Source organism: Macrosteles quadrilineatus, unplaced genomic scaffold (genome assembly GCF_028750875.1).
Source record: "Macrosteles quadrilineatus isolate MER2022 unplaced genomic scaffold, UCM_ALF_1.0 Scaffold_2__2_contigs__length_208266976, whole genome shotgun sequence".
NCBI lineage: Eukaryota > Metazoa > Arthropoda > Insecta > Hemiptera > Cicadellidae > Macrosteles > Macrosteles quadrilineatus.
Genome location: NW_026542595.1, coordinates 134,078,088 through 134,092,163, shown reverse-complemented (window position 1 = coordinate 134,092,163; position 14,076 = coordinate 134,078,088).

Genomic DNA, 14,076 nt, shown 5'->3' with positions numbered 1-14,076 from the left:
AAGGGGTAGGCATAATCAGGTTATTTAAATTTACTTTTTTTTTTTAAATACGTATATATATACACATACCTTAACAAGTGTTAAGCCACCTAATGTTAGTAACCACCTAATAAATACTGTATTCACATATAACAATAAGTTTAGGTTTAGAGTTGTAAAAAACATGGATTAATTTTTGTCAGTTATACTGTTTTGTTTTTTATTGTATACAAAAAGTTTGTATACAATTTAATAAAATAAATAATATTTTTATTTGGTAAACTGAAAAGTTATTACAGTAAAACTTGAATAATTCGAACCTCAAGGGACCAGCTAAAAACTTTAAATTATCCAACGTGCAGAGGGAGTGAGGGAGTGTAAGGTACAATGTCCTTTGGGCGGAACACGCCGCGCCGTCTCAGTTGCAAGCAGGGTTGAGCTATTTTTAGAGTGACCGAGTGACCTTCAATGTTCTGCCGGTGGCGGGAGGGGAGGGGAGGCATGAGTCATCAGACAAAAGGCAGGTGGCGCGAGGACTTGCACTTGTTTTAACGCAAACATTTCGTCAAATTTTGCTTGGAATATTTTTTTATTTTAGAATATTTTCAGTCGTAATTATTTAAAAAAATTATTTGCTACTTAAAAATTTGAATTATCCACGATATGTTTGCATTGATTACTGAAATGAAAAATGTTAGGAACACTGGAAAAATTCGTTTAAAGAAGATTTCTTTTGAATTAATGATCCAATCCAAACTAACATAGATGAAATATTATTATACAGTGCTAATGGTCCCATGGGTTGTTAACTGCGATCCTGTGGGTGAGTAATTAAAAACGTAGTCCTCTCGTCCGATTGTAGTTGTGTCTAAAAATAGCGTATCGCTTATCGGCTATTTATAGACACAACACGTTTCTGGATACAGATAAGTCATTTCAATTCCAGGAAAAGATGAAGGATGATTAATAGTTTTGAGAATCGTATCTTATTTCCCTTACCGGGAAATTCCGAAACAAAAACTCTTTGTGCTCGATAAACGATTAATAATTTCCCGAGTTTTATCCCAAAACAATTTGCTCGAAACAAACAGAGCAGATAACACGCTCACGAGAAGGCCGAGAATACATTGTATATTTCACTCATTCGCAAAACCCATTACGTACTCAAATAATGCCAACATTAGTTATACATTTTACAGTAACAAAGGTCACGCACCCACGCACCACAGAGTTAACACAATAGGGCTGGAATGCCTTTTTTCTTCCGAAATCAACAACGTAATGGCGTTTTTCTATTTCGCAACACTATCGCCAGATACGGTACAGTGCGTCTTCATAGCTCAGTCATCCGCGCGCACTTGTAAGGTGGAGGGAGGGTGGTTGCTGTCTGTCAGGTGACTGTGCCGGGCCAATGGGAGAGCGGTAGGAGGGCGTGGCCTGCAGACAGATACCGAGCGGAGCGGCAGACGGCATCCGGCTGTCGAGCAGCGCGGTTCTCTCCTCTTCGACGTGATGTGCGTAGTAGCGTGTTCACTCGCGCCCGCTTTTCTTTTACTTTGCGATATTTTTTTTCGTTTAACCGGTAAATTTTGTCCGCGGACAAAGTATTTTTATCTATATTTATCGAGATATTAAAAAAAAATAATTTCAAGCTCGTAAATGTGTCCGCAGGCCCGCGTTTCTCGGCGTTTTGTGTCCGCGACAATGTCGCAGCGTCGCTCGTTGTTCTGCTTTGGGGTTTACTACTTACTAATTATGATTAGAGGTTAGGTATTTTTTGTCATTGTCGCGGCACCAATAATTCATCTTGGCAGCTTTTTCTTTACTAAAAATTTTGAACTGCTTAAACCATAGCTACTTGAATTAGTAATAGACACACTATATACAGTTTTAATGGACAACTCGATTCTCATACGTAGGACGGGCCAACAGCTCGTTTGTGTTATTGTGTGAATGTTTGATTTTGATAATTTACTTTTTCATTTTGTTTAGGTACAGTGGTAGAACAGAATAGCTGTGGTAGATGTGTTTTATACTATACTATATCTGTAATACTATAGCATACTGTAAATATAAAGAACCAAATTCTCTCAAGCCATATCCTCCCTCATTGCAAACACAAAGCTAGAGTATAACTGCAATAAGCATTTTATACTTATACGCCAACCCCGTATGAAGAACGGGTACTCTGCTGGTTAAGTATGCAATCAAAAGTGAAAGAGATCTACTCCTCCCTGACACAATTTCATAAAAACGTGGCCGATAAACTTAAAACCCAATACAACATTATTTTTTATAAACAACCAACATTAAAATAAATTAAACTCCTGACACCAACATAAATATGAATATCAGATTAGTTAGAACATTTAGTGGTCAATATTTCTTTGTATTTAGTAAATAAATATTGTTATAAATATTAATTATATGTCGTTCCAGTTATACTGTAGTATTTAAGATGATTTTTGAAGTTCAGAATACGGTTTACTTGTTGCGTTAGTTACCAAAAATGGTTGATCATATAATGAATAAAATATTTCCCATACCGTACGTCATCGGAGTTATTATTAGTATGTTATCTGGTACCTCTTCCTTTGGAAGAACCTTAAATAGTATTAAAATCGTATTGGTGGATCTTTTGTAGTTAAACACTTCCGTGATTTCATCAGTGTAATGCAGATTAATCTATGATTTTATTTGAAAAAAATATCTGTTTGAGTTTGTTGGAAAGACATGTTCTAACTTCAAAGGGAGGTATATCCGTTACAGTGTAAGTTTGATTTTTCCTTCATCACGTCGCGTCAGTTCATATCGTACTTCTGTGCCAATGAATAACCCTCTAGCACAGTTTTGAGAAATTGGTTGTGGGGTTACTGTTAAAGCTGGAATTCCTTTATATGGGGATGTCAGTTAGTTGTATCAGCCTTATCAATTACATAAAGTAGTCAATATAATCTCTCTACGGAACGTTAGGTGTAGTGGAATATACTTGAAGTGAAGTTGGCTTTTATTCTTGAACTGTTAGGGGCCTTATATGGTCATGCGGCTTCATTGGCAACAAATAATGCAAACGACATAGCAATGTGGCATTTCCAAATAAAGCAAAAAATATTGTAAATTGGCTGTTACGTAAATATTGACGTTTACATGTATTGTTAACACCGTATCCTATAGAGGATGATCTTGTTTAAAAGGAATATGGCCTTTCTGTAATGACAGTATCTGCTTATATAGTATTTACTCATTGGGCCATTTTTTACAGCCAAAATGTTGTTATTTTCAATAATGTTACAAACCCAGTGGGCCACGGTCCGTAATATAGGTCACTGCAAATCATTTGTCAAGATATGTACCATTTTAGGCAAGGTTTCTGTGTTTGGATGCTATTAGACACGGTAAGAGCACAATAAAATTCTTCTGCAGATGAATTATAAACCGTTGGAGAAATATAAGCCGAATTATAAATGTCACAATGGGAGTTAGAGCATTTTTTTTTAGGCTGCTGCTCAGTGCACTTTAAGAATATATTTTTTAGAGATAAATTAAAGGGTTTTTGTTGCTGAGTAGCGCTAGTAAACATGCAGAACACTTTTCGTTAGTCTAATAACATTCAAAGGATCTCTAAGAGTTCAACTTCTTATTTGTACATACATAGACGAGTCGATTTAGCCCAAAAAAGCCTCTAAGATAGAACAAATTCCAACAAATGGTTTTTGGACGGTTTTTGGTAGTAATAGGTGTAGAAAGTACCAGGAAAAAAGTCTACCAAAATCGGACAACCGGAAGTCGGGTTTTTCCAAGATGGCCGCCGCGAGGCCCTCAAATCGACAAGATGACTGCAAATTCGTCGATTCATAGTTCCAGGATTGGCCGATTTCCACGAAAATTGGCAAACACATGTAGAACTATATTTCCAACCTTAAATATGAAAACTAGGCAGACAAAGTAACCCAAAGATGAATTTTCAGGGTATTATGTGCTAAAAAATTAGATTTTTTACCTCAAATATATGTTTTTCTAATATTTTGTACAAAGTTTGTTATAATTTAAAATTTATTTTTTCACCATTAGATTCAACACAAAAAACCTAACAATTTAGTATATTGAATCTTTGTTCTTCTTCAATTTGTTACAGAGATATTGAAAGTAATAAATTTAGTATGTTTTCTTGCCGAGATAGCTCAATGTTAATCTTATGGAGAATAAGCATAAATATTAATATTATTTTTCATTAAACCTATATAGATAAGACTTTTTTTCTGCTTCATATTATCTGTTTTAATATTTTTTTACTAAAAATTCCTTTTTTGGCAGTTATCATTGCAGCAAACCTACGTATTCGGTTCCTCAGTTTTAATAATAAAGAGAATAAGCAAAAATCAATTTTTTGTATTAGTCCAAGAAGTATAGAATATTACCTAAAAAAATTGCAAGAAAACATTTCATGGTTTTATGTTGTAGTTTTGGGTGTGCAGAGTCGGATTTTTCCAACATTGGACAGATTTTGAAAAAAAATATCATAAGCATTTTCTATGCACAATTTTCTAAATATTGACTTGGGACCAACATCGATATTTATTAGGTGGTCAGTAACTCATTTCGATAGGAAACGTATTTTGGCCGCCATTTTGGATCCACCTTATTGGATATAATTTTTTGTTGTTGCAACGACAGTGTTGTGACACATTATAACTATATATACTAGTTTTTCACGCATATTCCATTGCCGAAATCCGTTTTTAAATACATTTTTTTGTTTTAAACGTTTTGTACTTTGAAATTGTTTACGATTATTTTGCTTATCTTCAGTTAGTTGTTCATTCTTAAATAATTAATGATGTAAGGGCTTTCATTTGAGTTATTGATCATTAAAATTGTTGTACTCAGTAAATGTTTGGGTTAATTTTTTTAATCATTGAATAAAATGTGACAAATTTAATATGGGTCTGTCTTATTTAACAATCATTTTTTTTCGAGATTAGTCTTTAGCTTAAGGCATATACCCCCAAATTGAAAAATAACTCCCAATACTCTTTATAATCTTAAAAGATTCATCAAAGTACTGACTTTTACTGTAGTTATGGATTATTTATTGGGAGTTATTAGAATTGGGGATATATTTACTTAAGTAAAGACAAATTTCAAATGCAAATAATTGAATATTAAATTAAGGTGCATGACTCATTTTTTATTAATTAGTCAGATATTATTTTGTGACTAATAAAATAAAAAACCCAATTCTCTACTGAGTAATTTGAGACAAGAAAGAACTTGGTGACGTATTAAGAACCCGATATATAAATCATTTAAAAACTGATTCATAAAAAGTTAAATTTAATGTTTTGTTGGGATTGGTATCTCTTCTCTAACTCGTCCAATTTTAATGATCATTAGCTCAAATGAAAGCCCTTACATCATTAATTATTTAAGAATGAACTACTAACTGAAGATAAGGAAAATAATCGTAAAAAATGTCAAAGTACAAAACGTTAAAAACAAAAATGTATTTACAAACGGATTTCGGCAATGGAATATGCGTGAAAATCTAGTATATATAGTTATAATGTGTCACAACACTGTCGTTACAACAACAAAAAATTATATCCAATATGGTGGATCCAAAATGGCGGCCAAAATACGTTTCCTATCGAAATGAGTTACTGACCACCTAATAAATATCGATGTTGGTCCCAAGTCAATATTTAGAAAATTGTGCATAGAAAATGCTTATGATATTTTTTTTCAAAATCTGTCCAATGTTGGAAAAATCCGACTCTGCACACCCAAAACTACAACATAAAACCATGAAACGTTTTCTTGCAATTTTTTTAGGTAATATTCTATACTTCTTGGACTAATACAAAAAATTGATTTTTGCTTATTCTCTTTATTATTAAAACTGAGGAACCGAATACGTAGGTTTGCTGCAATGATAACTGCCAAAAAAGGAATTTTTAATAAAAAAATATTAAAACAGATAATATGAAGCAGAAAAAAAGTCTTATCTATATAGGTTTAATGAAAAATAATATTAATATTTATGCTTATTCTCCATAAGATTAACATTGAGCTATCTCGGCAAGAAAACATACTAAATTTATTACTTTCAATATCTCTGTAACAAATTGAAGCAGAACAAAGATTCAATATACTAAATTGTTAGGTTTTTTGTGTTGAATCTAATGGTGAAAAAATAAATTTTAAATTATAACAAACTTTGTACAAAATATTAGAAAAACATATATTTGAGGTAAAAAATCTTATTTTTTAGCACATAATACCCTGAAAATTCATCTTTGGGTTACTTTGTCTGCCTAGTTTTCATATTTAAGGTTGGAAATATAGTTCTACATGTGTTTGCCAATTTTCGTGGAAATCGGCCAATCCTGGAACTATGAATCGACGAATTTGCAGTCATCTTGTCGATTTGAGGGCCTCGCGGCGGCCATCTTGGAAAAACCCGACTTCCGGTTGTCCGATTTTGGTAGACTTTTTTCCTGGTACTTTCTACACCTATTACTACCAAAAACCGTCGAAAAACCATTTGTTGGAATTTGTTCTATCTCAAGTGCCTATATTGACTCGACTATACATATCTATATTATGTTTTCACTAAGCTGAATGCATAAAATAGCCGTAAAATAGAATGCCGTAAAATAGATATAAGATAGTTCAATAAGAAATAATTGTAAGAGTTACTGTGATAAAAGGATTTAAAATCAGAAAATATCATTGCAAATACTTCTTTTGGACAATTTAGTAACTCCCAATAAATGTGTGTTGTTTAAAATCTTCAATCCTATATAAATTCCAATGTATGTTTGTATGTATGTATGTATGTATGTATGTTTGTATGTATGTATGTATGTATGTTTGTTTGTTTGTTTGTCCTTTATGGACTCCGAAACCGCTTTTTTCAGATTGTAATGAAACTTTCAAGCATTATTAAGTATTATTCAAGGATGGTTTGTGTGAAGTTTGGTGCAGATCCGTCAAAAGGGCTCCACCCCAGTGGCTCTGGAGTTTCCCAAGTTAACCTTATGAGTACTCATATTTAAATGGAATTAAAGAATCTTAACAGCTGGTTCAACTAATCTATTTGATTCTGTGATGTTCAATAGCATAAAAAGTTAATAGATTTACCAACAGGGTGCAGCACTACTGTATTATTTTTTTAAATTTATGACAACAGCTAATTTGCAAACAAAAGGTGAGTGAGCGTAGCGAACGAACTTCAACATGGAGGCAAGTTAGCGTAGCGAACGAGCTAACCTGCAGGCAAGTGAGCGCAGTGAACGAGCTCCAACCTAAAGGTGAGTGAGCGTAGCGAACGAACTTCAACCAGGACGTGATTGAGCCATGCGAACGAGCTCATCTTAAAAATGAACGCGCATTTGACATAAAACCACATTAGAACAGGACAACGTCTGTCGGGCCAGCTAGTACAATTTAAAAATCAACAGCTGTTTCATTAAAAAAGTACTATCCACATGGCCAAAATGAAAATGTAAACAAATCTGTGGAGGGAACTTTAAAGGCTTCTGGGGCAGAGCCCTAAGAGAATTTACTTCGTTTTTCTTTTGATAACTCATCTACAGACCAAGACCTTTTTTTGGACACCTCAACCAAGTTTCTACGCCCAGCCGTTCTCTCAAATTAGTGGAGACAAAGTTTACAATTAAATATTTAGTTTCCCTTGTTAATCTTATGGGAGAAAACTCAACTTTGATGGAAGATCTTGCCCAAACTAATAAAGATTTCAAAAAATGAAAAAACACTTTGCAAAACTACAGATCAGGGCCATTTTTTTTGACGCCTTAAGAATTAAGCTTAGCGTAATATATACATAGAATAAATGTGAAAGTTTGTGTGTGTCCGTTAGCACGATAACTCGAGCAAAAATGGTCCGAATTCGATGAAATCTGCTAAAAATGTGTAAACCTACGTTTATTCGAACAAGTTCGCAAACCACCATGATCGGACCATGGTAACGGGGGTTTATGGGGGGTTTTATAGGGTAAAAATGTATGACAAAAATTGAAATATATTTTTGACCCTAAAAACACAAAATTTTGTAATTTCTCTTCAAACCATTTTGTAGAGCTTAAAAAAGATATGATTTTGTATATTGAAGCGTTGTTGTATGCCTAATGGTTACGGAGAAAATCTAAAAAGTGTAAATTTAAAATTCCTATGTTATTCTTAAGGATATAATGAAAAGTGTTATAGTTTTATGAGGTACCAGATTTTAAGGGGGGTAAAAACGTATTGCTAGTCAACAAACACCATAACTTACCCGATTTTTATCCACAACATCCTACTCCTAGGCCTATGTGTTGGCCATAGCTTTGGCTATGGGCCAAAGAACGTAGGCCTACTTTTGATAACAGTGAAGTACACGAACACACCCACAACTACATATTTATTCATAATAGCACTTCGTTTCACATAATAAAGTTAAAACGACCGATTTTACGAATATTTAACGCCGATGACAACATCACTTAACCTCGAAATGGTGTTTGTTGACCAACGACAGACGACAACTAGACCGGCTCAACAGGTGAATTTCCGATCAGCTGTTGGCTAGTTCTTAAACTCACCACCAGAGCGATTAAGCCTTGACCGAGGAAATCATGATTTGAGCCGGACAAGATGATGATTCGCTGTTTGACCACCGACCGACTAGCTCGCACGGGTTACGAATACAACGAAACGACACTACGATATTATTACGAAGGTTAGCTACCATATTAGTTAGGCCCATTTTTACGTTTTACGTTCTTTCTGTTTTATCTTACGCATACTTAACTTATTATACCTTTTCGTTTTCTCATATTACCGATTCAAATTATCTAAATTTAATATCCTAACTTGAGTCTTGACCCGCCAGTTCCTGCCTGCCAGTGACTAGCGGTGGCGATCGTTTATTTTATTTTAATTAACTAGTTTCGAAATTACGATTTCTCCGTTCGCTTAACAAATAATTATCACGTCTAAATTATATCTCGTTTTCACCGTTTTAATACCCCGAGACTTGTCGTCTAAGTTCTAAACCCCGTCTTTGGCGGGTGAAAGAATCAAGTCTTGGGAGCAGGCTGATTTGAACAATCAGCTACGTAAATTAATATTAAATCTATTTTAAACAACATCACGATAAATTCTCCGTCCAATTACATTAATTAGGCCCCGACGACTCGGTAGGAATTGTTTTACCTTTTATTCGATATTAGATCAATTACCAACGTCTTCAACTAATTAGTTTAAAGTTCATTACGAGTATTTAAATCACATTGGCTTAAGATTGGATACTTGTCAGCCCTACAGAGTCATACTAAAAGTTAGGCAAAATTTACCAAAACACGTTAACGAAGGCTGGGATGATATAACTCCAACTGAGCGTCTGCAGGATTTCCTGAGCGCTTCTAGAGCTCTGAGCCTTCAATTAAATTTTAAATCAATTGATCAGTCAAAGCCGTGACAACATCGTATCGACCCCTGGATTTTTCTCGGCTCCTTCTGAGCACTCCGGGGAAGAAATTTGAGTGTGGCTGGTTCTAGGGGTAGGCCTAGCCTGACTTTGGTGAATACTAGTTTATTCCCCCCCAAGAATTTTGCGTCACAGTTTACTTGTTTATGGATATATGTTGATAAAATTTGGCAAATTTATTTATTTCATCCTATACTATTGACGTTTGGTCAAAAACAACTTTTTACCTTCCACACAGCAGCAAACCTAAGTACTCGTTAAATCTAATGTTATTTAAATTGGGAATAAATATGTGTTATGGAAATATTTTAGTAAAAATGTAGGCCTAATCAGACAAGTTGAAATTATGTGGCTATGAGTGGGAAACATTTGTAGAAAACACTAAAAAACAAGATCAGCTTTAAAAAGTGATAAACATATTTACAAGAAATGTTGATTGTATCTAACTGTTATGTACATCGTGAGTATTTCCATAATCTTTGAGTCGACTCTTTTAAAGTCATCGGAAATTATGACTGTTATTCGTTTTAACATAACGCCTGACTTCGCAATTGCTCGAACAAGTACTTATTTAATAAGCAAGCAGGTTTTTTGCGACAATAACTCCACCGAAACTACTGAACCGATTTACATGTTTTTTGTGTCATTGGAAAGATCGTAACGTGAAGTTGTGCAGGAAACTTTTAAAGGAAAAAATTAGAGATTGAGGCCCTAGGGCCCTTTAAAGTTTTGTATTTATCCATAAGATTAACATGGGAAACAAACATTGTTATGAAACTCCAGCTGTTTTCAGAAATTAAAAGTGAGAAGAGGAACATATTTTAATTGAAAACGGCCAATAAGTTTGAAAATTTAACAGTTTGCTACAAACATTTACTGACTTGGTTGAAATGAAATATTTACTATTTGAATTTGGGTTGGTGTAAATATTACAATGGAAAAAAGCGAGAGAGCCTGGATAATTTGATAAACTAAATACCCCCGCCGCAGCAAACCTGCAGACTAAGCGAATTTCCATTTGACTGATTGGATTTACACTGAAATGTCTACTTAAAAATATAACATCTATTCTCGATTTTAAATAGGTATAATTAGTTTAACAAGTACTTAGGTTTGCTGCATCAGGGAGGGTTAAACTGTTTTTTTTTTTTGTAAAATGTGAATAGTTAGTAAGAAATAAAAACATTTTCCAAATTTGATCAAAATATGTTCACAAACAAGCAAACTACAATAGTTTACTTATTCTCCATAAGAATAACATGGGAATTTTAAATTTACAATTTTTTGGATTTTTCACCGTAACCATTAGGCGCATAATAACGCTTCAATATACTAAATTATTTGTTTTTTTAAGCTCTACAAAATGGTTTGGAAAGAAATTGCTAAATTTTATGTTTTTTGGGTCAAAAATGGGAAAAACCTATTTTTACCCCATAAAACCCCCCGTAAACCCCCGTTCCCATGGTCCGATCATGCTGGATCGCGAACTCGTTCGTATAAACGTACGTTTACACGTTTGTACCAAATTTCATCTAAATCGGATCATTTTTGCTCGAGTTATCGTGCTGACGGACACATATATATAATAACAATATAATATAATATACATATATATATATGAATTTGAACGGATGGTGTTTTTGGCCTCTAGGGACCTCAAAACGAAAAAAAAAATCGGTCCCGCGTCCAGGTCTTACCATGAGTACTACGGTAATAGCTTATTCCCTATATGGGAAATTCGCTAAAAGAAAGCTGAATTAACACTGTGCTGCATCTCTTAGTAATCATTGAAAGAGCCGATTTGCAAACTATGGAAACATAGGAAAGACATATAACACCGCCAATGAGATGAAATAGAAATAACATTTTTTAGCGAATTTCCCATATAGGGAATAAGTTATTACCGTGGGGCTCATGGTAATACCTGGAACTGGTACCGATTTACTTTTTTGTTTTGAGGTCCCCAGAGGCCAAAAACACCATCCGTTCAAATATATATATGTGTGTGTGTCCGCTAGCACGAAAACTCAAGCAAAAATGGTCCGATTTCGATGAAATCTGCTAAAAACGTGTAAACCTACTACGTTTATTCGAACGAGTTCACGAACCAGCATGATCGGGCCATGGGAACGGGGGTTTATGGGGGGTTTTATGAATTAAATATGGGTTTTTGCCATTTTTGACCCTAAAAACATAAAACTTTGAAATTTATTTCTTAATAATTTTGTAGAGCTTTAAAAAAGAAATAATTTGTTGTATGCCTAATGGTTACGGAGAAAATCTAAAAAAGAGTAAATTTAAAATTCCAATGTTATTCTAATGGAGATAATAACAAGTGTCATAGTTTACTTGTTTATGGATATATGTTGATGACATTTGGCAAATTTATTTATTTCATCCTATACTATTGACGTTTGGTAAAAAAAACTTTTTACCTTCCACGCAGCAGCAAACCTAACTACTCGTTAAATCTAATGTTATTTAAATTGGGAATAAATATGTGTTATGGAAATATTTTAGTAAAAATGTAATCAGACAAGTTGAAATTCACTGCAGGTTTGCAGTGGCGAGGGTATTTTTTATTTATAATCGTTATTATGGGTAACCTAATGCGGCTATGAGGATGAGGCCAATGAGGCTATTTGTAGAAAATATTAAAAAACAAGATCAGCTTTTGAAAAATGATAAGATATTTACAAGGAATGTTGATTATATCGATCTGTTATTACATCTTGAGTATTTCCATAATCTTTGAGTCAAATCTTATAAGTCACCAAAAATTTGACCTGTAATACTTAGCAATTGCTCGAATTCGAGCAACAGGTACACTAGGAAATAAATATTTCACAAAGCTCTCAGTTCAATGAAAAAATGTTCTTACTCGGCATAGTTTAAGCTACTTAGTTTCTTACTTAGTTTCTTAGTTTCTAACTAACTTAGCTACTTAGTTAGACTTTCACACCAGAGTAACAATTCAGAATCCGGGATTGATTGATGTCAATTTTCTTCAGATAGACGGTTTACAAACTGGTTTGTCTGATCATGATGTGCAGGTATTGAAAATTAGATGTACATTTGGTAATAACGAAAATAAACAATTATTTATTTATATGAGGAAACTTACAAAAGACAACACAGCTCTCTTCAATTCATTACTTGTAAAGGAGGATTGGAACACAGTCTACAAAGCAACTGTTGATGAAAAGTACAACAGTTTTGATAGCAAATATTATTTTGATCTTTCTTTTCCACGAGTTCACCACTAATTGACTATAGATGAATATCTTAGGACAACCATATGAAAATGACATAATGAAAATAAACAAAAATAATAGACATGGATAACTAAGAAGTTGAGAGGAAAAACAATATTGAAGAACTTAACAAACACGCAAAAAGCAAAGTCTAGTAGTTGCAAAGTAAAAATGTTTCAAAAACAAAATTGCAAACTCCAACAACATCTCCAAAACAACTTGGGAAATCATTAACTCAGAAGAAGCAAATAAAAAATTAATTATAGTGAAATATTGTAATTCATGCTAACATTTTGAATGACTATCATGTGAATGCAAAAGAAAATGTACCTGAGGATCTGCCCAGTGGCGGCTCTAGGACCTAGTCTATTTTAAATTTTTAAAGCCGTTTGGTGACTTTCTGAAGCAATTTTAACGCCTAAAACTGTGTCCAATAATAGTCCAAAAACTCCCATTTCACCTGTTGTTTGTCATGCATGAGCAAATAGACATAAGTAGAGTAAAGTAAAGTATATTTTTTAAATAGTTTTTACCAATTTATTTAATAGATCAGATTTATTATCCTAATATAACTAGGCCTATATTAAATATGAATAGATATTGCAAAACATAACAATTAATCCTCTATTGTGGTTTCTATTTCATAATTCAACTTTTTAAACCTAGTTTTAATTTGTACTGCTCAATTTCGGAATTTTGGGGGAGGGGTTTGACCCTCTAACCCCCCTCCCTGCCTACGGCCTTGTAAAACGGGACTACACTGTATTGAAAATATAACTAACAATTGATAATTTAATAGTAAAAAATCCACGGCAATAATGAGTAGATAACCAAACGGTAAGGCCTGACATTGATTGAATTGTATAATTTAAACACCCACGGCAATAACGAATAGAAAACCAAACCATGAGGGTAAGGCTTGACTAATTGTATTTTATATTAAAACATCCACGGCATTCACGGCAATATGAGTAGAAAACCATACCATGAGGATAAGGCCTAACTTTAATTGTACTGTTTGAATGTGAAATCCATCCTCCTTTCTTTCTGCCCGGCGAAGTGATCTATTACTTTTTCGTTGAAGTTTAAAGTTGACAACAGCTTTTTTTCGATAGAACACATAGCAAGCGCACTAAGTCTGTCTTGTTTCATGGTACTCCTGGTAAACGTTTTAATTCGTTTCAAAGTAGAGAAACAACGTTCACTTTCCGAAGTAGTCATAGGTATTGTGCTTATGATTTTTAAAAGTTTGATTGACTCTGGAAGCACATCTTTGAGGTTGTTGTCATAGACAAAGTTGAGTAGTCTTAATGACCCTGTGGCCGTTGAAAAATCATCCCTATTGTAAATAAC